Here is a 27,218-nt window from a genome sequence, read left to right on the forward strand (position 1 = left end):
ATCCTAGTAAACAACACAGAAATCATCGATAGATACAGCGATAGCAGGCGGCTTGACGTTTGCGAGGCACTACACATAAGAACATAAGAACATAAGAACAAAGGTAACTGCAGAAGGCCTATTGGCCCATACGAGGCAGCTCCTATTCTATAACCACCCAATCCCACTCATATACTTGTCCAACCCGTGCTTGAAACAATCGAGGGACCCCACCTCCACAATGTTACGCGGCAATTGGTTCCACAAATCAACAACCCTGTTACTGAACCAGTATTTACCCAAGTCTTTCCTAAATCTAAACTTATCCAATTTATATCCATTGTTTCGTGTTCTGTCCTGTGTTGATACTTTTAATACCCTATTAATATCCCCCCGGTTATGTCCATTCATCCACTTGTAAACCTCTATCATGTCACCCCTAACTCTTCGCCTTTCCAGTGAATGCAACTTAAGCTTTGTTAATCTTTCTTCATATGAAAGATTTCTAATTTGGGGAATTAACTTAGTCATCCTACGCTGGACACGTTCAAGTGAATTTATATCCATTCTATAATATGGCGACCAAAACTGAACTGCATAATCTAAATGGGGCCTAACTAGAGCAAGATATAGCTTGAGAACCACACCAGGTGTCTTGTTACTAACGCTGCGATTAATAAATCCAAGTGTCCGATTAAATCATCAAGAAGTCAACACCAGCAATCAACAGCCAATTATTGCACAACTATATTCTACCCACCTCAAGACTCCGCTCCAATATAGAAGCATCAAGAAATATGGACCAATAGGCTTTCTACAAACACTTCTATTCAATACCCATTGTTTCTGTTCTGTCTTGTGTTGATACTTTTAATACCCTATTAATATCCCCTAGTGTTCTGTCTTGTGTTAATGCCACATCACCCTTCCCACCTCACTCAAATGTAATGCCACATCACCCTTCCCACCTCACTCAAATGTAGATATAAAATCAGGGAAACGCAAGTTCTAATCAGTTGTGTATTTGTGAAGTCTTTGAAAATGTAATAAGTTTTACGAAACGCGCCCGTGTCGCGTCAGACTAGAAATAAAAATGAATTTTGGAGAAGTGATTTTTGATTTACCTCCAACAGTGAAGCGTAATGTACGAAAGATTGAGAAAATTCGTGCTAGAATTATTAATCTTACTTTTTCGGTCATATTTAATAATATATGTCTACAGGAAAGACTGCTACCAAAATATACTAATATATATATATATATACATATATATATACATATATATATACATATAAATATATATATATATATACATATATATATACATATATATATATACATATAGATATATTAGTATGTTTTGGTAGCAGTCTTTCCTGTAGACATATATTATTAAATATGACCGAAAAATCGGTCATATATTTTCATATATCGGTCATATTTAATAATATATACATACATATATATATATATATATATATATATATATATATATATATATATATATATATATATATATATATATATATATATATATATATATATATATATATATATAATGTCGTACCTAGTAGCTAGAACGTCGTACTCGGCCTGCTATGCAAGCCCCGATTTGCCTAATAAGCCAAGTTTTCCTGAATTAATATATTTTCTCTAATTTTTTTCTTATGAAATGATAAAGCTACCCATTTCATTATGAATGAGGTCAATTTTTTTTATTGGACTAGGTATATATGACCGAACCTAACCAACCCTACCTAACCTAACCTAACCTATCTTTATTGGTTAGGTTAGGTTAGGTAGCCGAAAAAGTTAGGTTAGGTTAGGTTAGGTAGGTTAGGTAGTCGAAAAACAATTAATTCATGAAAACTTGGCTTATTAGGAAAATCAGGATAACCACATGTGAAAAATAGAAAATGCGAAGCATTTTCTATTTTTCAGTGTTTCAGTGTTTTTCAGTGATCAGTGATTTTGTGATCATTGTTGCATATATATATATATATATATATATATATATATATATATATATATATATATATATATATATATATATATATATATATATATATATATATATATGTAATATAACAATTTAAATATTATTGAATCTTTAAAATAACGAAGAAATATCATAACATTATTAAATTATTGGTGATATAATACTAATATTTTCCTGCCACGATCAACCATCAGCCATTAGCCATTATCTCCCTTTCCTCTCATTTTCTCTCCCTTTCCCCTCATCCTCTCTCCCTTTTCCCTCATCCTCTCTCCCTTTTCCCTCATCCTCTCTCCCTTTTCCCTCATCCTCTCTCCCTTTCCCCTCATCCTCTCTCCCTTTCCCTCATCCTCTGTCCCTTTCCTCCATTCCATCATATACTTGTAGAGGTGTTGGAGCAGCGCTCTGGCAGCACTGCTACACTGGTTGCGACACTTTCTTCAAAACACACTATTTCTGATTTGTTTTTTCAACATTGTTGTTTGGCTTCGGTCAGCTTGCCAAATATTTGTTAACTTGTAATCATTTTCTCACTGCGATATTGCCTGCTTGTCCCTCGTATATTAATAGACAACACAGGAGCTGCCCAGCCCACACACCCCACCACCGTTCAGGTGCTGGTGGAAGATAGTGGTGTGTGTATTTACTGTACTATTTGTATTTACTATCTCTAACCAATCTATTTTCCCTCTAATGTATCTATTACATATATTTATCTCAGAAACACTCACACACACACACACACACACACACACACACACACACACACACACACACACACACACACACACACACACACACACACACACACACACACACACGAGGGGCCTCGTAGCCTGGTGGATAGCGCGCAGGATTCGTAATTCTGTGGCGCGGGTTCGATTCCCGCACGAGGCAGAAACAAATGGGCAAAGTTTCTTTCACCCTGAATGCCCCTGTTACCTAGCAGTAAATAGGTACCTGTGAGTTAGTCAGCTGTCACGGGCTGCTTCCTGGGGTGTGTGTGTGTGTGGTGTGGAAAAAAAAAAGAAAGAAAAAAAAAAGTAGTTAGTAAACAGTTGATTGACAGTTGAGAGGCGGGCCGAAAGAGCAAAGCTCAACCCCCGTAAAAACACAACTAGTAAACACACGCACACACACACACACACACACAAACACACACACACACACACACACATTTTTTCACTGCGATATTGCCTGCTTGTCCCTCGCATATTAATAGACAACACAGGAGCTGCCCAGCCCACACACCCCACCACCGTTCAGGTGCTGGTGGAAGATAGTGGTGTGTGAGTTACGAGGAAAGGCTGCGGGAAATGCACCTTACGACACTGGAAGACAGAAGAGTAAGGGGGATACATGATCACAACCTACAAAATCCTCAGAGGAATCGACCGGGTAATCAAGAATAAACTATTCAACACTGGTGGGACGCGAACAAGGGGACACAGGTGGAAACTGAGTACCCACCAGAGCCACAGAGACGTTAGAAGGAACTTTTTCAGTGTCAGAGTAGTTAACGGATGGAATGCATTAGGCAGTGATGTGGTGGAGGCTGACTCCATACACAGTTTTAAATGTAGATATGATAGAGCCCAGTAGGCTCAGGAATCTGTACACCAGTTGATTGACAGTTGAGAGGCGGGACCAAAGAGCCAAAGCTCAACCCCTGCAAGCACAAATAGGTGAGTACAAATAGGTGAGTACACATACCTTAATGAGAAGAGTTGTGACAGATGAGGATTGTAGGATCCTCCAAGAGGACTTAAACAGGTTGCAGAGATGGTCAGGGAAATGGCTACTGGAGTTCAACACCAGTAAATGTAAAGTTATGGAAATAGGATCAAATGATAGGCGACCATAGGGACAGTACACAACGAAGGGGAACTGCTTACCTGTAATGATTCGAGAAAGAGACCTGGGAGTGGATGTAACACCTAATCTAACTCCTGAGGCACAAATAAATAGGATAACGACAGCAGCTTACTCTACACTGGCGAAAATTAGAACATTCAGAAACCTAAGTGAGGAGGCTTTTAGGGTGCTTTACACTGCCTACGTGAGACTAGTCTTAGAGTATGCCGCACCATCATCGAGCCCCCACCTGAAGAAACACATAAGGAAACTGGAGGAGGTTCAGAGGTTTGCTACGAGGCTTGTCCCAGAGTTACGAGAGATGGGATATGAAGAGCGTTTGAAGGAACTGAACCTTACGACACTAGAGAAAAGAAGGGAGAGAGGAAATATGATAGGGACATATAAAATACTCTGGGGAATTGACAAAGTGGATATAGATGAAATGTTCACACGTAATAATAACAGAATGAGGGGACATGGGTGGAATCTGGAAACTCAGATGAGTCACAGAGATGTTAGGAAGTTTTCTTTTAGCGTGAGAGTAGTGGAAAAATGGAATGCACTTGGGGAATAGGTTGTGGAAGCAAACTCTATTCATACTTTTAAAATTAGGTATGATAGGTAAAAGGACAGGAGTCATTGCTGTAAACAACTGATGGCTGGAAAGGCGGGATCCAAGAGTCAATGCTCGAACCTGCAAGCACAAATAGGTGAGTACAAATAGGTGAGTGCACACACACACACACACACACACACACACACACACACACACACACACACACACACACACACACACACACACACAATTAGGTGAGTACACACACACACTTGTGTGTGTGTGTGAATCTTGTGTTGTGACCATCGTGTTGGGTGGCCACGGGTTGGGTGCTCCTGGTTCACTAGTGGAGTGGGAGGGGTAATCAGGCAACTTCAAAGTGAAAAAGTGTGTACAAGTGAATTAAAAAAACCTTGGGGTTTGACCAAAGTCATAAGGTAGTGAAGAAAAACAGTTTAAGTAGCGTAATTGAAAATAGTTGATGAAGTACTGTGGCAGTGTGCAGTGTGGAGCAGACCTCACCGACCTCTGACCGTGACCTCACCCCCGGCAGCAACCCTTCTACCACCAAGTGGGGAGACGCTTGGAGATTCACTCACCTATTGTATTAACAGGACGGTAAGATACTTGGAACCCCTGTGGGTAAGGTTGCATTATAGCAATGACTAGGTCAGGAAGGGCGTCTAGATCCAGCAGTATTATGATTGAAGAAGATAGGTTTGTGGAGAAGATGATTGGGAAATTTGTAGAGAAGAGGGATGTTTGGATAGATGATCTAATCCAGGGGGTTAAAAGTGAAGTCTTTAATAAGATACAGGACGAGGTGCAAAGACTCAAACAAGAGTTTATGGATTATATTCAAGAGGAAATCAGGAAGAGCAGGGTAGAATGGCAAGGAGAAATATCTAGGCTTACTAATGAATTTGGCAGGAATAAGGGAAGCTTGGCAGGGGAAGGGGGAGTAGTAGTAGGTGGAGTAGCGGGAGTGGGAGGGTTGGGGGTCAGCCAGGGAGGGGGCCACCAGCATGACCCTGAACTGAGAAAGAGGACAATCATAATCCATGGATTGTTTGAAGCCAGGGCACAATCGAGGCAGGAAAGGATGGAGATTGAGGATTTGGAGCTACAGGGGATCTTGAGACATGAGAGCAAAGATGGCAGGGAATGAGGAGCACGTCCACCGACGCATTGGGCCATACAACTGTAACAGGAAACGACCTGTCCTGGTACAGTTCACTAACGAAGAGGCAGTGGATTACATATTGCATCACAAACACTTACTCAGAGGTAGCGAAAATTACTACAACGTATATATTGACAAATTCATGACGAAGGAGGAGCAGATAGCCAGCCCACATAGCAAGCAAACAACAATACAACTCTTCCCATTTGAGCGTAGATACACACCCCAATGCTAATCCACCCCATGCTAACCAGCTCACACCTTCTCAGGTCACTCCCTCCCTAAATCAGCCCTCCCTGCCCCTGCTTATCCCCCCAACACCTTCCTTGACCCCTCTGACCCCACTGCAGTCAAATTCATCCCACATTCCAAGGACCCCCTCATCACCTCAACCCCCAAAACCCGTCCAGCCCTCACCCCCTCAACCCCCAAAACCCACCTAGCCCTCATCCCCACAACCCTAAAAACCCACCCAGCCCTCATCCTCTCAACCCCCAAAACCTACCAGCCCTCACCCCCTCTCCTACCATGTGACCCCCACCCTTGCGAGGGGGGTCGGAGGTTCCCCCCACCCCCTCTATCCTTCCCCCTCCCAACCTCTCAACCTCTATCTGACTCCCAACCTTACGCTATCTCCCAACCCCTCTATTCCTATCAGACCCTCCCTAATCTTCAGACCCAGTATGCCCTTCCTACTCCAGACCTACCTACCCAGGCCCTACCCCAGACCCTCCTACCTACCTTCCTAGAAGCCCAGCCCCCATTAGCCCCCCAAGCACCCCTCCTGACCTCTTTCACCCCCCATACACCCCCTGGACCCCCAGACACCCTTCGGATCCCCCCGGAAATCCCCCGGATCCTCCCCGCCCCCAGTCATCCCCCAGACACCCCCCAGATCCCCCCTGCCCCCAGTCACCCCCCAGATCCCCCCAGACCCCCAGAGAAAGGGAAAACTCTGGTACAAGAGTTTCCATGAAGAATCTCAAGGTTTGGTACACCAATGCTGATGGTGTATCTAATAAAGCAGAAGAGATAAAAGAAAGAGTGAGTGAAGCAGATCCTGACATAGTTGCAATTGTGGAAACTAAAATTAATGACATGATCTCAGATGCAATCTTTCCTCAAGGGTACCAGGTGATACAAAAAGAGAGGACACAGAGACAGGGAGGGGGAGTGGCACTCCTAATAAATCGGAAATGGAAGTTTGAAGACCTGGGAAATCGGGTTACCAATGAGTGCACAAGCTTCATACATGGAACTCTGACAGTAGATGGGAGGAAGATTGTGATCTTGGTAATCTACAATCCCCCACCAATTTGTAGAAGACCCAGGCAGGAGTTTGATGACAACAACAAGGCATGTATAGATGAACTGCAGAAGGCAGCAACACTAGCCCACAGAATGAGAGCAAAGCTGCTGATCATGGGGAACTTAAATCATGGAGAGATAAATTGGGAATCAAGGAATCCCCATGGAGAGGACGAAACATGGGGAGCAAAATTAGTAGATGTTATAGACAGGAATTTCCTAACACAACATGCGAAGGAAGACACAAGGGAAAGAGGAGGAGATGCACCGAGCCTATTTTACCTGATTTTCACCCAGAACGTAGATATCGAGAATTTGGAGCATGAAATACCTCTAGGGGCCAACGACCACTGTGTCCTAGTCTTTGACTACATGATGGAATTCACACTTTTGACCATGGGACAAGAGATCTGGGAAAGGAGAGTTGACTACAGGAAAGGGGACTATAAGATGATAAGGGACTATCTGGGTGAAGTGCAGTGGGAGGAAGAAATTAGAGGAAAAACAGTCCAAGATATGATGGACCTAGTCATACAGAAATGCCAGGAGGCCGAAGAGAGATTTATACCAACAGTACAGGGAAAAAAAGAAGGAATATAATAACCCATGGTTTAATAGACAGTATCAGGAAGCAAAAATGGCCAGCAGGCGGGAGTGGAGGAAGTACAGAAGACAAAGGACAGAGGATAACAGGATCAGATGCAACAGAGCTAGGAACGATTACATTAACATAAGACGAACATCGGAAAGGGACTATGAGAACGATATTGCAATCAAAGCGAAAAAACAACCTAAGTTACTACACAGTCATATAAGAAGAAAAATGTCGGTGAACGACCAAGTGACACGACTAAGGAAGACAGAGGGGGCATATACTGAAAGTGACAAGGAAATCTGCGAGGCAGTGAATGCCAGTTTCCATGGAGTGTTCACTACCAAGCCTGCGCAGCTCCTATTGTTGGAAAGGGTTACCCTAGATTCGGGGGGATATTAATAGGGTATTAAAAGTGTCAACACAGGACAGAACACGAAACAATGGATATAAATTGGATAAGTTTAGATTTAGGAAAGACTTGGGTAAATACTGGTTCAGTAACAGGGTTGTTGATTTGTGGAACCAATTGCCGCGTAACATTGTGGAGGTGGGGTCCCTCGATTGTTTCAAGCACGGGTTGGACAAGTATATGAGTGGGATTGGGTGGTTATAGAATAGGAGCTGCCTCGTATGGGCCAATAGGCCTTCTGCAGTTACCTTTGTTCTTATGTTCTTATGTTCTTAGATGAAAGACTATCAGATATAGAGGTGACAGCAGAGGAGGTAATGAAACAGTTGACAACTCTAGATGCAACTAAAGCAGTTGGACCAGACAAAGTATCACTGTGGATACTAAAAGAAGCAGCACAGGCCCTCAGCGTGCCTCTGGCAATGATCTCTAATGAGTCACTTATGTTGGGAGAATTGCCTAGTTGCTGGAAGAAGGCAAATGTCGTGCCCATCTTCAAGAAAGGCGATAGGGAGGAGGCACTTAACTATAGACCTGTATCACTGACAAGCATCCCCTGTAAAATACTGGAAAGAATAATTTGGCTACGTCTGGTTGCACACCTGGAGAACATTAGGTTTGTAAACAAACATCAACATTGGTTTCTGGACAGGGAAATCGTAACTAACAAACCTTCTGGAAATCTGTGATAAAATAATGAAGATAAGACAGGACAGAGATGGTTGGGCAGACTGCATATTTCTGGACTGCCAAAAATCTTTTGATACAGTACCGCACATGAGACTGCTGTTCAAGCTCGAGAGGCAGGCGGGGGTGGGGGGAAAGGTCCTAGCATGGATAAGGAACTACCTAACAGGAAGGAGCCAAAGAGTTACGGTAAGGGGCGAGAAGTTGGACTGGCGAACAGTAACAAGTGGAGTACCACAAGGATCGGTGCTGGGACCAATTCTATTTCTTGTATATGTTAACAACATGTTTACAGGCGTAGAGTCCTACATGTCGATGTTTGCGGATGACGCAAAGTTGATGAGAAGAGTTGTGACAGATGAGGATTACAGGATCCTCCAAGAGGACCTGAACAGGTTGCAGAGATAGTCAGAGAAATGGCTACTGGATTTCAACACGAGCAAATGTAAAGTTAAGGAAATGGGACTAGGAGATAGGAGACCAAAGGGACAGTACACAATGAAGGGGAACAGCCTACCTGTGACGACGCGCGAAAGAGACCTGGGTGTGGACGTAACACCTAATCTATCTCCTGAGGCACATATAAACAGGATAACGACAGCAGCGTACTCTACACTGGCAAAAGTTAGAACATCATTCAGAAACTTTAAGTAAGGAGGCAGTTAGGGTGTTTTATACTGCCTACGTGAGGCCAGTCTTAGAGTATGCCACCTCATCATGGAGTCCCAATCTGAAGAAGCATATAATGAAACCGGAAAAGGTTCAGAGGTTTGCAACGAGACTCGTCCCAGAGCTACGAGGGATGGGGTATGAGGAGCGCCTGAGAGAACTGTGCCTTACGACACTAGAAAGAAGAAGGGAGAGGGGGGACATGATAGGAACGTATAAAATACTCAGAGGGATTGACAGAGTGGACATAGACGAAATGTTCACAAGGAATAGTAACAGAACGACGGGACATGGATGGAAGCTTGAAACTCAGATGAGTCACAGAGATGTTAGGAAGTTTTATTTTAGCGTGAGAGTAGTGGGAAAATGGAATGCACTTCAGGAACAGGTTGTGGAAGCAAATACTATTCATAATTTTAAAACCAGGTATGATAGGGAAATGGGACAGGAGTCATTGCTGTAAACAACCGATGCTCGAAAGGCGGGATCCAAGAGTCAATGCTCGATCCTGCAGACACAACTAGATGAGTACACATAAATATTTTTGTATTTACTATTTCAAACCAATCTATTTTCCCTCTATTGTATCTATTACATATATTTATCTCAGAAACACACACACACACACACACACACTGCATGCATTAGGAAGTGATGAGGTGGAGGCTGACTCCATACACAGTTTCAAGTGTAGATATGATAGAGCCCAATAGGCTCAGGACCCTGTACACCTGTTGATTGATGGTGGAGAGGCGGGACCAAAGAGCCAGAGCTCAACCCCCGCAAGCACATCTAGGTGAGTACAACTAGGTGAGTACACACATACCCACTGGGGCGCCGGTGCCCGAGAGGACATCACGCTGGATACGTAATCCTGTGGTCCTGGGTTTGATTCCCGGTGCCGGCGGGAAACAAAATGGGCAGTTTCTTTCACCCAGATGCTCCTGTTACCTAGGTATCTAGTCTACCTAGTCTAGTCTTACCTAGTCTACCTAGCCGTAAATAGGTACCTGGGAGTTTGTTACGGCCACAATGGGACGCAACCGGGTTCTTTTCAGGTGGTACGAAAGTTCATATATCCGGCTCCAAGTTAGTAGAGGCTTTCAAGAGGTGAGCTCAGTAATGCAATTAAAATAAAAAGGGGAGGTGCATTAAATACACAAGTTCGTCACTTTAACCATATATAATTAATCTTCCCATCACCATATATATATATATAAAAGTCTTAAACGGAAAATATTACTACACTATGTACATCATCGTCTCTATCTGAAGACACTGAACACTCGGCGAAGCTCACTCCGTGCAGTCTTGTACCGGGTTTCCTTACCCGTGGCACTACCCTCAGCAGGTTCCAGGAAACAACGATGAGTGTACCCTGGCCACGGGCCAGCCAAATCACAATTCCAATAGGTGCCTCGTCGTGAAGGCCCACAACCACAGTCCAGCCTGTTGCTGGCAGGTACCAATCAGCCTCACGCTGTTAGGCCACTTCACGAGTGAATACTAGGGTTGCGAGCCCTAGGCAGGAGCTTCGTGTAACTCGCTGGTTACTCTCCTCTTTCGGCACCACAGTCGGCTGTCTTTTCCACCAGCCAGCCCCACGTACGGCGAATTCCATCACTGCCACTCCTCAGGCAGACAGTTGAACACTACAGTTCTCGTCCAGCGGCGGCTCACTGCTTCTGTAAAGCAGACTGGTGTAGAGACCTTGGCTGCCTTGGGTAGACTGACTCTTCTTGCATCACAGCAGCCCTACGTTGACTCTGTGAATACAGACACGTCATCAGTACACTGGGACACTACATGGGGACGACTGGGAAACATCACTTACTGGCTTAGACACAAATGAACACCTTTTCGTTCCATAGATGGCGCTGATTGTCTAAGCGTCACCTCACCAGAGGTCATCACCGGCTACCTCTCGAGCTAATAGGACAAGAATCTAGCATTTCTGGCTGGTACAGTCTTGTCACTACTAGATGGCCTCGTCCAATTAGTGAGGGTTTTGGGAGCGGACTCACAGATGGAGTTGATGTCGCTGCTCCGTGCTCTGACGATGAACTTGGGTTCGTAACAGAGTTAGACAGCTGTTACGGGTTGCTACCTAAGTGTGTGTAACCACCTATTTGTACTCACCTATTTGTGCTTGCGGGGGATGAGCTTTGTCTCTTTGATCCTGCCTCTCAACTGTTAATCAACTAGTGTACAGATTTCTGAGCGTACTGGGCTCTATCATATCTACATTTTAAACTTTGTATGGAGTCAGCCTCCACCACATCACTGCTTAATTTATTCCACTTGTTAACTACTCTGACACTGTAAAAATTCTTTCTAATGTCTGTGCGGCTCATTTGGGTACTAAGTTTCCACCTGTGTCCCCTTCTTCGTGTTCCAGCCGTGTTGAAGAGTTTGTTTTTGTCCACCCTGTCAATTCACCTGAGAATTTTGTAGGTGGTTATCATGTCTTCCTTTATTCTTCTGTTTTCCAAGGACGTGAGGTTCAGCTCCTTCAGCCTTTCCTCGTAGCTCATACCTCTCAGTTCCAGGACAAGTCTGGTGGCATTCCTCTAAATCTTCTCTAACTTTGTCTTGTGTTTAACTAGATATGGACAGCAGGCTGGAGCTGCATATTCCAGGATTCGTCTGACATAAGTGGTATACAGGGTCCTGAACGATTCCTTACACAAGTTTCTAAAGGCAGTTCTTATATTGGCCAACCTAGCATATGCCGCTGATGATATCCTTTTGATGTGGGCCTCTGGGGACAGGTTCGGTGTAATATCAACCCCTCCCCCCTCCAGATCTTTCTCTCTATTTGACTCATGCAGGATTTCACCTCCCAGATGGTACCTTGTGTTCAGCCTTCTGCTTCCTTCGCCTAATTTCATTGCTTTACACTTTCCTGAGTTGAACTTTAGTAGCCATTTTCTAGATCATTCCTCCAGTTTGTCCAGGTCATCGTGAAGTCTCTGTCTATCTGCATCAGTCTTGTTTCTTCTCATAATTTTTGCATCATCAGCAAACTTTGAGAGTAACGAGTCTATAACGAGTTACATATATTAGAAACAGGATGGGTCCAAGTACAGAGCCCTGTGAGACTCCACTGGTGACATCTCGCCACTTTGAGGTCTTCCCCCGTCACAGTTACTCGCTGTTTCCTGTTGCTTAGATACTCCCTTATCCACTGGAGCACCTTACCTTTTACTCCTGCCTGTTGCTCCAACTTTTGTATCAGCCTTTTATGGGGTACTGTGTCAAAGGCTTTCTGACAGTCCAAGAAAATGCAGTCTGCCCACCCTTCTCTTTCTTGCCTAATTTTTTGTTGTTTGGTCATAGAATTCTATTAAACCTGTGAAGCACGATGTACTATCTCTTAAACCCTGTTGGTGGTGTGTCACAAAACTATTTCCCTCTAGATGCTCTACGAGCCTTTTCCTCGCGATCTTCTCCATCACCTTGCATGGTATACTAGTTAGGGAAACTGGCCTATAGTTCAGTGTCTCTTGTCTGTCACCCATCTTATATATTGGGACTACGTTAGCTGTCTTCCAACTTTCTGGTAAGTCTCCTGTTTCCCGTGACCTGTTATACACCATTGAAAGTGGCACACATAGTGTCTCTGCACCTTCTTTTAGTATCCAAGGTGAGATTCTGTAAGATCCAATAGCCTCTGTTAAATTCAGCTCCAACAGATTCCTTTTGACCTCATCACTGGTGAGGTCAAAAGCCTCCAAGGTTGCTTGGTTTGCCTCATTAAGTGCAGGGGCTTCTCCTTGTTCTTCTGCGAAGACCTCCTGGAATCTCTTGTTGAGCCCTTTACACACCTCCATATCATTCTCTGTGTATCTGTTCTCCCCTTTTCTCAGTTTCATCACCTGTTCCTTCTACTGCTGTTTTCCTCGTGATGTGGCTGTGGAGCAGTTTTGGTTGGGTCTTATCTTTACTCGCATTATCATTTTCATACTATCTCTCTGCTTCTCTCCTCACTCTGATGTACTCATTTCTGGCCCTCTGGTATCTCTCCCTGCTCTCTGGTGTTCTGTTATTCCTGTAGTGTCTCCATGTTCTTTTACTCAATTGCTTCGCTACCTTAAATTCCTGGTTGAACCATGGATTCTTCTGATATTTTTCGTTTATCTCCTTTTGGACTTTGGTAAAATTGTCTGCAGCTTCCTGGCACTTCATTGTGACAAAATCCATCATATCCTGCACAGTCTTCTCCAGTGGTTAAAACCAGTGGTACAAATTGATATGGGTGTTTCATTAGCAGTGACAAAGACAATACTTAAACAAATATCTAATGAAATTCTCACCGACCTAACAAATTCTCAAAGACCTGAAAGTTGTAGCATTAAATATTATGATAGATATCGTGAGGAGACATTCACATATGGGACTAATAGAACAAGAACCCGGCAATGTGATGTTATAGTGGCCAGAATACGCCTGGGATATAGACGTATCTGGCAGCTTTCTCATAACCCAAATGTCGAGTACACAATGTGTCAACTTTGTGAAAGAGAAAACATGCACTCTCTTGAACATTATATTGTAGAATGTCCCATACTGACTGACTTTCGCCCTCCTGGGCTAAGGTATGCTGAACTCTGTAATTACTATATGAGAACTGGAACACTTGATGATATATTGGACTTGTATCCAAGATTGACCATGTATTATATCAATCATACAATGTATATATATGATGTAACTATATAATCTGAGCTTGTAAAAGCACCTTCAGTGATTAAGTGCTTAATGGCACACTAGTTTCTTTATCAGCTCTCTCACCCTGTCAGAGTAAATGAGACAAATGTATGTGAATGCATGTGTGTGTTTATATATGTATGTATATGTGTGTGTGTATGTATATGTATGGGTATAAAGTATATATGGAAGCTGATCAGAATTAAATTTCACCTTTGTGAATGTACATTAATGACACTATGTAAAAGACACATCAAACACTTTATGTTGGGCATACGTAAATCCGTGTATCTATGTATTTACGTATGTAGGTTAGCTTAGCATTTTAAAAGCACCGAATCACCTTCTGTGGTTGAGTGTTCAATAAACCCTTGAACTATATGTTTAACACTTCTCTAACCCTGTCCATGGAGGACAGAAGAAAATGTATATATGCTGGTTAGCATTGTAAATGTGTGGCCACGTCTGTGGTAGAAAATAATAGTAAAAAAAAAACATACATACATACATACATGCATACATACATACATACGTACATACATGCATTCATACATGCATACATACATACATATTAAATTTTGCCCAGAGGGGCGAGGTTATTGGGCAGCGCCACTCATCTTGTGAGTGGACATACCGCCATAGCAGAAAGTACAACACTCCCCAATAGGAAGAAAACCCGCTGGGTTGTTCATCCTGTCACTTGTACCCAGACACAGCTGGGACTTGCTTAACTGTCTCAAGTGAACAGCTCCTCAAACAAGAAGATTAACATTTATCAACCCCTAAAAGCTTACGATATCTTGCGGGTGCAAAATGGGGAAAACAGTATCAATATTTGACAAATAGTGTTTTTCCTAACTCAAACAATGTAGGGTTTATTATTCTACACATATTCCTAATGTCTCTCAGGTGTTCACATTCACGTAGATAGTGGTCAAGGCGGTGTCCATCACTCTCACCACAGATTCTGCAACTTCGCTGATTAACTGTTGTTTCCATTCCAAATCTCCATGGATATTTGTATCCAAGACGGATTCTCGCTATTACTGATTCTCTCCCTCGTCGTCCTCCTCTTCGGCCATAATGATTGGGATTGCCAGCTGCAACCATGTTCTACCATCGTACAGATTCACTGGTTTGTGCTTCTATCCTCCTTTCCTCAGTTACCTTGTCACGGTGATGTTGCCTGATAATACCTCTAATTTGTAGTTGAGTCTTGGGTATGAAGTATTCAATATGGTCTCCTTCAGCGCCTTCAGCAGCCAGCACATCTGCTCGTTCATTCCCACATATTCCAACATGCGAGGGGATCCACAGAAACTTGATGACTCTTCCCTGATTGGTAAGTACTCTCACAGCTCTCTTAATTTCAGCGACTATTGCAAGATTTTCTGCCTGATTTTTACTTAGGCTTTGCAGTGCTGCTTTTGAATCGGTGCAAATCACTGCACCATTAGTGTTCCGTTCAAAACCTTAACGCCATAACAATGGCAGTTAGCTCTGCTTGCGTTGAAGAGGCATAGTTCTCAATACGTGCTTTTTCTTCATTTCTGCGTTGAAGAGTATTATCCTTGATTACCGTGTATGCTGCACCAGCCCTGCCATTGACAGGAATAGATGACCCGTCAGTGTAGATTTGATCTAGTTCATCTCCGGCTTCTTTATAAATTTCCTCGAGATACTTGTGCCTCATTTCTTGTGGTATCATGTTGAATTTTTTCATTCCCATTTCATTGATGATGATCTTGCATGAGTCGTCCTCCCAGGGAGGTAACCTCTCTACAGGCAGGAGCTCACGAGCTTGCTCAGGCAGATGAAGCTCTTCAAGGTAGCAGACTGCTCTGTGATGCCATTTTTTGCTTCTCCCCCTGAAAGTAGCACAGAGCTCAGTTTTTTCTTAGCAATATCATTGTAATGGGGATCTCTAGCTACCCTAATTGCAAGCTTAGCATTCAGCTCCTGAATTCTGCTTTTAACGCTGGGAAGGGACAACTTATCTCGTAGATTAGACGTTTTGGCAGTTCTTGGAACTCCAAGAATGATTGTCATGGCTTCATTTTGAATGTTTTCAAGCCTTTTCATATCGCTTTGGGAGTAGGTGCACAGAGCTGGTGCGGCATAGTCTATGACGGAGCGTACATAGGCTGTGTACATCATTTTAAGCACGGCAATAGAGGCTCTATGTCCATTCCAGGTCATAGCTTTCAGTGCCCTGAGTCGACTTTTGCATATTACTATGAGTTGATTGAGCTCCTCTTTCTTTCCCTTGTTAGAGCCGACAGTGACGCCAAGGTACCGATAGTGGTCAACCCATTCAAGTGTTACACCATTAATTTGCAGTTCTTCATTTGCTCTTCGCTTGTGATGGGAGTATGCCTTCGTCTTGTTTGTGGAGAGAGTGAAACCGAGCTCAATACATTTCCTTCCAAGGAGTTCAATGGACTGTTAAATTTTTCCCAAGGTGGGAGCTTGTATTAGGACATCATCTGCATATCCCACTTGTTGTGTTCCTTCCGGAAAATCAATATTTGCAATGGCGTTCATAAGTACATTGAATAGTGTAGGGCTTAAGACTCCGCCTTGGGGGGTCCCGAGTTCCATATTCATTGTTCTGGAGACTGCTCCATTGAAGCAAACCTTGGCTTTCCTTCCTGTGAGGTAGTCTTCAACCCATTTCATGAGTCTCCCCTTAACACCCATGCATGCAAGCTCGTCCAGGATCGCAATCCCCTGTGCTTTGTCGAAGGCTCCTTTCAAGTCAACAAATACAGAGTACCTAGCCGTGTCATTAGCCAAGTAATTAACTATACAATTTGCTGTGCTCCGTCCTTTAACAAATACATTGACCCCCTCCCCTAACCTGCCTATTTTGTGCAACAGTCGGTTTAGGATGATCCTTTCAAGCATCTTACAAGTGCATGACACGAGATTGATAGGTCTGTAATTACCAGGGTCATTACGCTTCGGTATGGAAATAATTATTGCGTGTTTCCATTGTGTGGGCAACACTCCACTTAGGAATGACTTGTTAAACAGGTGGAGTAGTGGATTCCCAGACACTTCACACAGTGCATTGAGTATGTCGTAGGTGACGCCATCTTCACCAGGTGCTGTACTTTTACCCTTTTTCATAGCGCCCCTTACTTCTTGGGCTGTGATTGGTTCCCCATATTCGTCATCACTAGACAGTGCTCTTGTTATCCTAATTCTTCTGCCATCATGTCGCAGGAGCTGTTCCCTGCTGATTTCTGCAGGGAGGGAGGAGGAGGATGCTGCATCACTCCACTTGTAAATTAGTACCTCAGCCTTACCCTGGGGGTCTTTGTGAGCCGCAGGCCGGGCTCTGCCCCCTTAGCTATCTGAATTTTTGCCCACACTTGTCTTGCAGATGTTTCCCGTCCAATAGAGCTAGTGAACTCAAGCCATTGTCTTTCCCGCTCTTTAATCTTCTCTTCCCTGGCTACTTGACACACAGTTTTAAACAACTCTTGGTTACTTTCAGTGGGATGTCTCCGGTACTCTCTACTCATGTCTCGCACATTTGCATTAAGCATCTTTATGTAATCATTCTCATACCATTTTATTTTCTTCCTCTGAGGGTTACTTCGCCCAGGCGTACGGCGCGGTACTCTTAGACAGCTCTCAATGTGGTGGTTAAGGTCATCAACAAATGTGTCAATGTATTCTGGGATTTGGTATTCCGTGAACCAGTCACTCATCCTGTTTATGAAGTGCGGCCTCATATCTGGTCCGAGTGATAACCTTTTTCTTTTATTCGTCTCTTTCCTTCTCTTGCTCATGTCGACGGTGGTAATTAGTGCCCAGTAGTCACTACATAAACTGTGCACAATGTGTGTACTGGCATCTGTGTCCTGTGCATTCAGCAGGAGAGCATAGTCTAATCTTCCTCCTCTGAGGTGAGTTGGCTGTTCATCACCCAGGACCCTAAGGTTTTCACTTCCCCTGACAAAGAGTGACAGTTTCCGTCCATTGACATTGGGCTGATGACAGTTGGCACCAAAGTGTGAGTGTCTGGCATTCAGGTCACCGACCAGCAGGGTAGGTTCTTCATTAACAAATTCAGGCAGTGTGTCAAGGTCAAGTTTACTCTGTGGCACATATAGGTTGATTATATGTAGAGCATTATTGTTTAAGTAAAGGGTTACTCCCAGTGATTCAAACTCATCCCCCATGTGCAGGTCATCAATAATCTGTGCGGGAATGTTGTTATTTACAAAAGTGATGAGACCCCGTTTTCTTTCCCCAGAGGGCAGGGAGAACTTGCGATAACCGCTGAACCTTGGGTTGAAGTCATCACCTACCATCGTCTCCTGTAGCACTGTGACGTCAGTTTGGTGTTCACGGACGTACTGTATGATGTCATTAATTCTATTGCGATCTCCATTACAGTTCCATTGCAGTATAGTGAGATGTTGTTCATTGTGATGATCCATTTTGAGGTTGTTTGTCATCAGCTGCACGTGTGTAATTATTATGTTCACATGTGTCATCGTGTATTCCATGGTGATTGGTGTTACTGTGTGTACTGGCGTTACTGTGTGCACTGGTGTCACTGTGTGCACTGGTGTTACTGTGTGCACTGGCGTTACTGTGTGCACTGATGTTACTGTGTGTACTGGTGTCACTGTGTGTACTGGTGTTACTGTGTGCACTGGTGTCACTGTGTGCACTGGTGTTACTGTGTGCACTGGCGTTACTGTGTGCACTGGTGTTACTGTGTGTACTGGTGTCACTGTGTGCACTGGTGTTACTGTGTGCACTGGTGTCACTGTGTGTACTGGTGTCACTGTGTGCACTGGTGTTACTGTGTGCACTGGTGTCACTGTGTGTACTGGCGTTACTGTGTGCATTGGCGTTACTGTGTGCACTGGTGTTACTGTGTACACTGGTGTCACTGTGTGCACTGGTGTTACTGTGTGCACTGGTGTCACTGTGTGTACTGGTGTTACTGTGTGTACTGGCGTTACTGTGTGCACTGGTGTCACTGTGTGTACTGGTGTTACTGTGTGCACTGGTGTTACTGTGTGCACTGGTGTCACTGTGTGTACTGGCGTTACTGTGTGCACTGGTGTCACTGTGTGCACTGGTGTTACTGTGTGCACTGGCGTTACTGTGTGCACTGGTGTTACTGTGTGCACTGGTGTTACTGTGTGCACTGGTGTTACTGTGTGTACTGGCGTTACTGTGTGCACTGGTGTTACTGTGTGCACTGGTGTTACTGTGTGCACTGGCGTTACTGTGTGCACTGATGTTACTGTGTGCACTGGTGTTACTGTGTGCACTGGTGTCACTGTGTGCACTGGTGTCACTGTGTGCACTGGTGTCACTGTGCACTGGTGTTACTGTGTGCACTGGTGTTACTGTGTGCACTGGCGTTACTGTGTGCACTGATGTTACTGTGTGCACTGGCGTTACTGTGTGCACTGATGTTACTGTGTGCACTGGTGTTACTGTGTGCACTGGTGTCACTGTGTGCACTGGTGTCACTGTGTGCACTGGTGTCACTGTGTGCACTGGTGTTACTGTGTGCACTGGCGTTACTGTGTGCACTGGTGTTACTGTGTACACTGGTGTTACTGTGTGCACTGGCGTTACTGTGTGCACTGATGTTACTGTGTGCACTGATGTTACTGTGTGTACTGGCGTTACTGTGTGCACTGGTGTCACTGTGTGTACTGGCGTTACTGTGTGCAATGGCGTTACTGTGTGCACTGGTGTTACTGTGTACACTGGTGTCACTGTGTGCACTGGTGTTACTGTGTGCACTGGTGTCACTGTGTGTACTGGTGTTACTGTGTGTACTGGCGTTACTGTGTGCACTGGTGTCACTGTGTGTACTGGTGTTACTGTGTGCACTGGTGTTACTGTGTGCACTGGTGTCACTGTGTGTACTGGCGTTACTGTGTGCACTGGTGTCACTGTGTGCACTGGTGTTACTGTGTGCACTGGCGTTACTGTGTGCACTGGTGTTACTGTGTGCACTGGTGTTACTGTGTGCACTGGTGTTACTGTGTGTACTGGCGTTACTGTGTGCACTGGTGTTACTGTGTGCACTGGTGTTACTGTGTGCACTGGCGTTACTGTGTGCACTGATGTTACTGTGTGCACTGGTGTTACTGTGTGCACTGGTGTCACTGTGTGCACTGGTGTCACTGTGTGCACTGGTGTCACTGTGCACTGGTGTTACTGTGTGCACTGGTGTTACTGTGTGCACTGGCGTTACTGTGTGCACTGATGTTACTGTGTGCACTGGCGTTACTGTGTGCACTGATGTTACTGTGTGCACTGGTGTTACTGTGTGCACTGGTGTCACTGTGTGCACTGGTGTCACTGTGTGCACTGGTGTCACTGTGTGCACTGGTGTTACTGTGTGCACTGGCGTTACTGTGTGCACTGGTGTTACTGTGTACACTGGTGTTACTGTGTGCACTGGCGTTACTATGTGCACTGATGTTACTGTGTGCACTGATGTTACTGTGTGTACTGGCGTTACTGTGTGCACTGGTGTCACTGTGTGCACTGGTGTTACTATGTGCACTGGTGTTACTTTGTGCACTGGTGTCACTGTGTGCACTGGTGTCACTGTGTGCACTGGTGTCACTGTGTGCACTGGTGTTACTGTGTGCACTGGTGTTACTGTGTGCACTGGTGTTACTTTGTGCACTGGTGTTACTGTGTGTACTGGTGTTACTGTGTGCACTGGTGTTACTGTGTGCACTGGTGTTACTGTGTGCACTGGTGTTACTGTGTGCACTGGTGTTACTGTGTGCACTGGTGTTACTGTGTGTACTGGTGTTACTGTGTGCACTGGTGTTACTGTGTGCACTGGTGTCACTGTGTGCACTGGTTTTACTGTGTGCACTGGTGTTACTTTGTGCACTGGTGTTACTGTGTGCACTGGTGTTACTGTATGCACTGGTGTTACTGTGTGCACTGGCGTCACTGTGTGCACTGGTGTTACTGTGTGCACTGGTGTTACTTTGTGCACTGGTGTTACTGTGTGCACTGGTGTTACTGTGTGCACTGGTGTTACTGTGTGCACTGGTGTTACTGTGTGCACTGGTGTTACTTTGTGCACTGGTGTTACTGTGTGCACTGGTGTTACTGTGTGCACTGGTGTCACTGTGTGCACTGGTGTTACTGTGTGCACTGGTGTTACTGTGTGCACTGGTGTCACTGTGTGCACTGGTGTTACTGTGTGCACTGGTGTTACTTTGTGCACTGGTGTTACTGTGTGCACTGGTGTTACTGTGTGCACTGGTGTTACTGTGTGCACTGGTGTTACTGTGTGCACTGGTGTTACTGTGTGCACTGGTGTTACTTTGTGCACTGGTGTTACTGTGTGCACTGGTGTTACTTTGTGCACTGGTGTTACTGTGTGCACTGGTGTCACTGTGTGCACTGGTGTTACTGTGTGCACTGGTGTTACTTTGTGCACTGGTGTTAATGTGTACACTGGTGTCACTGTGTGCACTGGTGTTACTGTGTGGGCTGGTGTTACTGTGTGGACTGGTGTGCTGGTGTCCTGGTTGTATCTGCTGACGTACCTCGGCAGTATGTGTTGCATCATCTTGCACCACCAGGCTCTGGCTTGCAGGACCTCCACTTGATGGACTCTGCCGTTGCAGGATTTGGAGGATGTGTTCCTGAGTCGTCTTAATCTGGCAGAGGGCTTTCTCAAGTTCCGTCTGCTTTTGCAATATTTGGTGGACGACTGGATGAGATCTTATCATGCAGTCTAATATTGCTGCAACACAAACCTGAGTGACGACCTCCTGGGGGTCAGGAGTGACTGGAGGGGGAGGCGGATGGGAGACAGTGGAGGGGTCTGATTCATTGGTATGGATTGGGAGGGTAGGTGGTGGTGGTGGTGTGACACCGTGGGTAGAGATTGGGGTAGTGTTCACTGAGTGATCACTACCCCAGACTGTTGTCGGTCTACTGTGAGCTGGACCCTGGGCTGGTCCCTGAACTGGACCCTGGCCTGCTGTGGTACTGTTAACGGTGCCATTCCCGCCCCTGTTCACTGGTCCACCTGTGGTTTGATTCGGGGGTTTCGAGCCCCGCCATGCAGGCCTCGCGCTGCAATACCTGTTCCAAGCATGGTGGGGTTGCTTGCAGTTGGCACATTTAGGTGTTACCCCGCCACCCCCACCTGATGCAAGCTTAGCTAGGCACTGCTTGGTGTCGTGAGAGCCACTGCAACACCCACACCTAATTGGGCGATCACATTGCCACATTCTGTGATCCCTCCGTTGACAGTTGCCACACAAGGACGGGCTGCCAATATACCTCTCCACTTTGCACGCCCTCATGCCTGGTATTTGAATGACTTGGAGCAGGTCTTCCTTCCACATAGCAATTGCTTGATTTTTGGCCAGACCCCCTGATCCAGTGTTGCGCTCGACCCAAACAATCTGTTCATAGTCCTTGAGAAATTCCACGTCAACATGAATACTATAGTTCTTAATTATAATTTTAGTTTGTCTTGTCTGTGGGTTTGCTTCCAACAATTCTTACCTTGATGCTCGAGACTGGTCTCTGTGAAGTACTTCAGGGCACGGTAACCCTGCACCCGTGCACTAACATTGCCACCTACACACCTGGTCTCTATACGATGCTCTGTGGGCGCGGGCGGCCTCAATAATCCATCTGTACTTCTCTGCTGCTGTCAGTCCCATTGCAGGAAAGATTAGGGTGTGCCACTCACTGTCTTCGTCTTGTCGTCGTTGTTGTTGTTGTTGTTGTTGAGGTTGCTGTTGCTGCTCACTCTGTCGCTGTAACCTGTCCCGTTTCTTGCCACTTCTGCCTTGGACTAGGCATTAACCTAGCTTCATCGTCTGTTGTAGAGTCACCTGTACCAGTACTGTTGGCGGGCCCCGGTCGGGATCCTCACCGGAGGGCCCCAGGTGGGAATCAGCACCCAGGGGCCCCGCCGGGGGGGCCGTTATGGTTCCCGGGTACACCAGCCATGGTCACTTGTTCTCTCGAAGTCTTACTCCTTGTGTCAACAACCATCTATTTGCTGCGGCTCACTGTGGTGTTTGTGTGTTACTGAGGAAGTCTTGGTTGTGGGGTTGATGTAAAGTCATGACTTGGTTACTGACTTTAATACTTAAAATGATTACATGACTAGGAGCTACCAAGCTTGGCGGGCGTCCTGTACTTGTTTACCTCCTCTCTCTCTCTGGCGTCCCAGCCGCCGCACATAGAAAACGGATGGTACCATTTTCTGTGAACATGACATCCCTCCTTTTCTTTAAAAAGAATGAATACAGGATGTCTACCATGCTTGTAGCACAAAGCAAAGTTATTGACACAAAGTAAGTTATTACCATATCAAGAGATACTGCATACATTTAACATTAATTAAGCACACAAAGAATTTAAACAACTTAATCTTTTCCACAAAGGATTTCAATGTTAAAAATACATATGCAATGTTAAACAAACATGAAAGAAACTGTAATACAAAGTTACAAAATATTGAATGAGATATCTGCATTATTCAAACAATATTAAATTTAGTTCAGCATGACAAGTAAATATTTTGCATTACATAGGAACACAATTAATCATCAAATCGTGTAGGGCGTTTAACATGACGTTTAGGACGAGAGTCCTTAAATGCAATAACATCCCTTGATGAATTGTTTGTCGGGTTATAACTATTTTTTTCTTTTTCTTTTGCACGACTTTGCACTTCATCATTTTCTACACTAGTTGGAATCACTTTGAAATAAGCCATATTACGTGTTATACTATGATCTCTATTACTAGCTGTTGCACGGGAAATGCAAGCTCAGAACACTCACTTGCAGCAGGAAGAATCAAAACTGAAGTCCAAATTATCCTATCTTTATGCTGTAAGTTATCCTATCTTTATGCTGCCTTTCTTTACACTAATCACTTTATATGGTTTTGTATCATACGGCATATCTAACTTTCCCTCTTTTTTCTTTTTAACGAGAACAGTGTCTCCAACCTTTATGAACTGTTCCTTTGCACGTTGATCATGAGCAATTTTCATTTTGCCCTTGGCTAGTGCATCCTTCTGAGCGAGACGTTTATCCGTTACCTCGGCTGGCATGACGGGTAGTGCGATTCTCATAGGACGTCCAAATAAAAGTTCGCCAGGCGACTTGCCCAGTGTTCCATGTGGTGTTGCACGGTAGTTCCTGAGAAAAGCATACATAGCTTGTTTCCAGGATCGTCCTTCGGCATGAGCACAGCGTACCGCTTTCATGAGAGGTTGCATGAATCTCTCAACTTCTCCATTTGCTTGAGGATGTAGTGGCATCACACGGCGGTGTTTGAATCCAATATGCTCAGCAAAGTTGACAAAGTCTTGTCCATTGAATGGCGGTCCATTGTCCGTCTTGACAACTTCAGGAATGCCAAAGTTTGAAAAGATCTTGTCAAGTTTCGGGATGACGGCCTTTGCAGATGTGGAATTGATGATTTCTACTTCTGGAAACGTGAGTGATCATCAATGACTACCATCAAGTACTCTCCAGTTGGTAGTGGTCCGCAGAAGTCCATTGATACTTCCGTCCATGGTGCAGCAGGTAGTGGTGAAGGTTGTAGAGGTGTTGGTCTTGAAGTATCCACTGCAGCTTGGCAAGGGACACAGGCATCATGCATATCCTTTGCTTGACGATCAATGCCAGGAAACCACACCTTTTCTCGTAGCAGCTGTTTGGTCCTAACAAGACCTTGGTGTCCTTGATGTGCAAGCTTCAGAGCACGTTGCTGGAGAACAGCTGGAATAACGATACGAGTACCTCGCAGCACAGTGTCGCGTTGTTGCGTAACACTTAATTCTGTCTGGATGCGTTTAAGTGCTTTGAATGCATCTTGGTCAACTCCTGAGGGTGGGATGCGTGGAAACTTTTTCTTAGTCAATGCATCCACTGTTGCTTGCAGAGTTGGGTCCTCTAGGGTTGCAGTACGGATTTCATCAAGAGTAAGAGCCTTAGGGACTGCATCACAGGTTACAGAGTGTACATATTCCTCGGCAACTTGCTGATGCTTGGTGATGGTGAAACTGTTGGCAGGATGTCGACTGATGTAATCAGCGGGATTGCCTGCACCCGGCTTGTATTTCACCGTAAAGTTGTATGGTTGCAGACGAAGAGCCCATCTCTCAATGCGAGCTGGTGGTTTGGACTTTGGATTATTGAAGATGGTCTCCAACGGTTTGTGGTCAGTGACTATCGTGGTGAAGGGTGCACCAAGCAGATACACATTGAAGTGTTCACAGCCCCATACAAGAGCAAGAGCTTCCTTCTCTGTCTGACTGTATCGTTGCTCAACATCTGTGAGAGAACGGCTGGCGTAGGCAATTACTACTCGGGAATCTGGTTGACCAGGTTTGTGTTGGGCTAAAACAGCACCTAATCCAACAGGACTAGCATCCACCGTTAACTCAGTGTCCATTGATGGATCAAAGTATGCAGCAGTCGCATTCTCTACTAGTGCATCTTTCACAGCATCAAATGCATTTTGCTCGATATCGCTCCAGTACCATGATGCATTTTTCTTCAGGAGCTCACGTAGAGGCTTCGTAATGGTAGCAAAATCTGGAATGAAGCGAGAACAGTAGTTTGCCATTCCCAGAAAACTATGTACTTCAGTGGACGTTGAAGGAGGTGCAGCGTTCTTGATATCTGCAACTTTCTTAGGATCTGGAGACAGACCTTTGTCACTAAGTACATGTCCAAAGAATTCAATTTTATGTTGATTGAACTCACACTTTGCTCGGCTTAACGTCAAATTCTTTTCTCGTAAGCGTTGCAATGTTGCACGAAGAGCTTTGTCGTGTTCAGCTTGGGTACGGCCATAAACAATGATGTCATCAGACATGTTGTCAGCATTAGGTATGTCTTGCAATACCTGGCTGATGATGTGCTGGAATACCTCGGCAGCACTGTTAATACCAAAACTCAGGCGCTTGTACCTATACAGACCTCGATGTGTCGTAAACGTTGTGATGAATCGACTCTCCTCATCAAGTTCAAGCTGATGATAGCCCTTGTTTAAATCTAACTTGCTGAATACAGTTGCACCATTCAAGCGGTAGATCATATCATCTACAGTCGGTGTAGGATGGCGTTCACGCATTATTGCCTTGTTGGGAACACGCATGTCCACACAAATGCGTATCTCATCTGGATTCTTCGGCTTTGGTGGAGTGACAATTGGGCTTACCCATGGTGTTGGACCTGTTACTGGTTCAATGATATCTAGTTCTATCAGCCTATCCAGTTCGGCATCGACTTTCTTGCGAGTATGGAATGGTTGTCGGCGATGTGGTTGGGCAACTGGAATTACATCTGGGTTGATATGCAGATGTACTTTGCTATCAGTATAACAACCTATGGATTTAAATCGATCAGAGAATTCAGCAACAATACCATCAACATTGTTTGCAGATTCCACTGCTACAGCATTAGAAAGCTGAAGTAGCCCCAATTTGGTTGAAGTCTTGTAACTGAGTAAAGACTCCTTTGCATTCCTAACAACATGGAATGTAGTAATGAGCATTGCATTCTTTGACTTAATCTCTGCAGTTAAAGTTCCAATCACTGGCAAGGCTAACTTCGAAGCATAGGCAGTGGCTTTACCATTGTATTTTTCTAGCTTTGGGAACTGTTTTCTAAATTTTTCATAGTGGCACTCAGCAATGGTATCAATGTTTGATCCAGTGTCAATGAGAACCTTGAGACAAATACCAGCAATGTATACACATGTCTCTGGGTTGTTTGGAAGATCATTCCATTCTGTGATTGCTTGTACTCCATAAGTATAATCACATTCACTGTCATCTGAGACTGGTTGCAATGAAATGTTGTCTTGTACATTATTAACATTCTGGATATGAGGTGCAATATTGTGTTTACCACCTCGACCCCTATGACCTGATCCTCGTACAGTGCTTTTATTCATTGACTGTGGTTTCTTTAGTGCGGAACGACACATAGCACCAAAATGACCTAGTTTTCCACACTCATAGCACTTCTTACCTTGAGCAGGACAAACATTACCTTGGTGCGGGTAGTCTCCTCCACAATTGTAACATTTATTGTTGACACCCTCTGATGTGGGTCGTTGTGACTGCTTGAGTCTTGTTCCTTGACCCCAGTTGTGACGTAGTTCTCGGCTAAATTTACTGTTAGGTTTGGCATGATATCTTCTTTGATTACGATGTCCTCCCTGAACCTTACATACCTCATCACTGTTAGT

This window comes from Procambarus clarkii, chromosome 23, assembly GCF_040958095.1.
Source record: "Procambarus clarkii isolate CNS0578487 chromosome 23, FALCON_Pclarkii_2.0, whole genome shotgun sequence".
Taxonomy (NCBI): domain Eukaryota; kingdom Metazoa; phylum Arthropoda; class Malacostraca; order Decapoda; family Cambaridae; genus Procambarus; species Procambarus clarkii.